The following is a 3,601-nucleotide window of genomic DNA, read 5'->3' on the forward strand; positions in this document are numbered from 1 at the left end:
GCGTTGCATTCCAACGAGTCTCTGTCTAACATTGTGCTTTCTCAGGATCGTCTCCGCAATTTAAACATTTTAATCGGGGAAAAAAAACGGGAAATCAAAACAAGCCTTTTTACCGAGTGTGTGTTCCTGCATCCGTGTGTGTGGAAGTGGGTCAGGAATGTTTGTGGAGTAGTGCTAGTTGGTGTGATTAATTACTGTGAGAAGAAACATGAATAAAACAACACATTTGACGGCACTTTGTAACGAAGCAGTTTCAGTAACGAGCCCCAGATATCACTAATGATTGTTCAGGGATATTAACACACACACACACACAGTGCTGATCATACTCTGACAAACTTTCCCTGTTACTCTCCTTTGCTGTTAAACAGTCTGCTTGCTTTACTGCAGAGACCTTTCAGGTCTGTCAGATGTTGAATTTGTGTTTTTCTAATTGGATCTGTCTAAACATGTTGGCATGCCTGAAATATTTCTCTAATTAGCTCACAAACATTTGGTTTTTCATTTTCTGACATGTCTAATTCCTGAAAATGTGGCTGCTGAAACATAAGCGCTGCTGTTAGTGCTGCTGAGCCACATCTGTCACACAGGATCAGTGAGTGAACACTCTGCCATCATGTTCAGCAGGTAAACGCAGGACGGTGTTAGGGTCCCTGGGTCGTTGACCCAGTGTTTTGTGTTTTTGGTTCTTTGATTTTGTTATTTCATTATATTCTTGCTTTGCTTTACGGGTTTTAGGATTATTCTTAGTTAAGGTTCTCTGGGTGGGGTTTGAGTTTTAGTGTTCTTGTTTTCTGTCTGTGTAATCCTTAGTTGCTGTCTCCCCTGTCTGCCCTGGTCCCACGTCTCTGTTCCCTCTGTTGTAGTGACTGCATGTGAGTCTGTGTCTTTTGTTCAGTCTCTGTTATGTTTCCTGTTTTACTTTGAAAGTCCATGTCTCATGTTAATGTGTCTGGTTTTGCTTCCTTTGTCTCGTTAGGCCTGATTTGCCCCAGCTGTGTTTCCCTCCTGTTACTCATTCCCTGATTGCTCCCGCTGTGTATTTAAGCCCTGTGTTTCTCTGTGTCCTTGTCGTGATCTACTGTTTATTTTGCTGTGTGTTTTGTCAGTCCACCAGTGTTAGTTTATTTTGAGTTTTTCCAGTTATGTTATGTTTGAGTTCAGCATTAAAGCTGTTTCGGTTTAAGTTTGTCTCTGGAGTCTGCACCTTGGGTCCTATTCCTCTCCGCACACAGCCATCACATAACAGACGGTGCTCCAAGCTTAATTATCCAACGGCCCACTTACAAATCTTTAAGAATGAACTGCTCAAAGCAAACCCATTACAAGGGGAAAAGTACACAGCAAATTCAAAAGTGTTAAATTTTTTGGTGTTAATAGTCTCCTTGCAAAAGTAGAGTTAATTTTACTCTAAGCAGAGTCACATTCTTTTAATGTAACTCTGAGGTGTAAAATGATAGTAGTTAAAATCGAGTGTTAAAAATGAGTGTTTCTCTGTCAAATCTGGAGGTGTTACAATGGAAACATTAACTCTTGACCTCTTAACTCTGAACTCCTAGAGGGGCTATGACACCAACAGAGTAAATTCACAGACTCCGCCCCCAGCACGGCTCCAATCGAAGCTGAAGTGAAGCCGTTTCAGAACATTTTGCTCTACATATTTGAGTTGTTTGCCATGCTTGGTAAGTCATTTTTTCAAAGATTGTTTCAATTGTTATTAGCTTTTACTTCTGTGGCTCTTTGGAGTTGAGACAAAGCTGTGTGAAAGGCATTAGCCATGTTGCTCGCTGATAGCATAATATTCTGTTTTAGCTAGCTGAAAGGTATTGTTTGCGGGCAAATACCACAGCCTTGAAAAAAAGCTTGCATGTGAATTTTCAGTCAAATCTTTGGTCAAATACACCTAAAACAATGTCTAGAGTGTGAAATGTTGGTATAATGGTGCTACTTGAAGCCTGAAAACGATCGCCCATAAAAAAAAAAAAAAAAAAAACGAGCAAACAGCAGTAGCAGGCGTCCTGACTGGATTCTACGTTAGCATAGATCCCTCCAGAGTTTTGTGCACACGGTTTAGGTAAAAATTAAAAAGGTTGAGGTTTTACATTTAGTTCAGTATTACCTGTTGCCTGTGTCCTTGTCTTTTGGGAAAATACTTTACACAAGTAATGGCTCAAAGAGGATTCCTTTTTTTTTTTTACTGTGCTGCAATTGTTTACTGGATTATTTGTGCCATTAATTAGTGTCAACTAATTTTTATTCGATCTCCACACAGGATATGCTTGTGAAGATGGAATATGGGGGAGAGCAGAAGTGCGTTGAAGTTCCACAAAGTGATGAATGAAGGACATGCATATTGTATTGAAGAAATAAGTGATGAGAATGCTGTTATTTGCATTTACCATGTCAGACCTTTTGATAAACAAAATTCTAATGAAAGTGAGAACATGTATACTGTTACGTCTTTCAGAAAATGTTTTGAAATTGTGGTGCACAGTTCAGAATAAATGTTTTTCAAAAACCATTGCATCTTTTTAGTAAATGTTTATTTCCAAAAGAAATTTCTAGAAGTTCAGAACAGTAAAATTCCCGCTTTTTAGAATGAATTAGAAGATAACTCTTACGTAGTTAAACTAAAATACTCTTTGAGAGTTAATATATAAACTCTTAACACCAAGTGTTAAATTATCAACTCCAGACAGATTTGGTGTTTAACACTAAATCAGAGTTAACGTACCAACTCTCCAAAAAGAGTTAAATTAACACTCTCTGGTGTGGACCCATATAGACACTTTAATAGTGTTGAAATCAAATCCGACAGTGTTAATTTGGACATGCTGGATTTGCTGTGTAGACGTCTTCGATCAGCTCTACTTATAGTAAACCAAATGTTAGTGGAATATTAAACTATTTTCCAGTTTCCCAGCTCCTTTTTTGCTCTGGAAAATCATCACTACACAATGATTTTCATGCATGTCGGCTGACATTAACATCAACATGAGTGACACATTGTGGGGGATCTGACCTGCTCTTTGTGTTGTGTCCTACTGCAGAAACATGACTTAATGTTTAAATTTGAAAACAAGAGACTGGAAATTTCAAATGGCAGGAGATGAAAAAAACAGTCCTCCAGGAAGAATAGAAAGTGATTCAGACGCAGCGTGAAGTGTCAAACATCACAGGATGCTTTGTGCAAGTTAATAGCAGGAAAATTAAGTGTTGGGTCAAAATGAAATGATGATTGAATAAAAGAATACACACAAACGTAGAGAGCACTCACATTTTAACTTGCTGATTGCTCTGACTTTTCTATGACCTCAAATAAATTTTCATCCAGAGGAAACTAAATGTTTGGCCACAAATGATGAATTTTGACATGTTTATGATTATAAAGCATTGTGTGCTCTCTGATACAAGATATGATGCATAATAAAGCATCTGGAGGCAACAGTTGTTGTGATTCAGGGCTAGATACATAAGGTTGAATTGATACAGTCGACCTTGTGTTCTGTAAGGATGTTGCTTTCACCTGTAGCACAGACAGCTAAACACCACTGCAGTCCGAGCATAGCACTTCCTGATGAGGGTGGTCTCCCCAGCATCG

General features: G+C 38.5%; 1 long non-coding RNA gene across 1 annotated transcript; it reads left to right on the forward strand.

The window, feature by feature from the left end:
• The first annotated feature begins 1,342 nt into the window (after positions 1-1,342).
• On the forward strand, positions 1,343-2,521 carry LOC146705281 (uncharacterized). The gene is made up of 2 exons (XR_014921687.1): positions 1,343-1,682; positions 2,273-2,521. It is a non-coding gene; the product is annotated as an uncharacterized LOC146705281 (long non-coding RNA).
• Positions 2,522-3,601: the final 1,080 nt, after the last annotated feature.

The sequence above is a fragment of the Copadichromis virginalis genome, linkage group LG7, assembly GCF_057382275.1.
Source record: "Copadichromis virginalis isolate Kocher_CV1m ecotype Utaka linkage group LG7, C_Virginalis_male_GT1.1, whole genome shotgun sequence".
In the NCBI taxonomy this organism is placed as follows: domain Eukaryota; kingdom Metazoa; phylum Chordata; class Actinopteri; order Cichliformes; family Cichlidae; genus Copadichromis; species Copadichromis virginalis.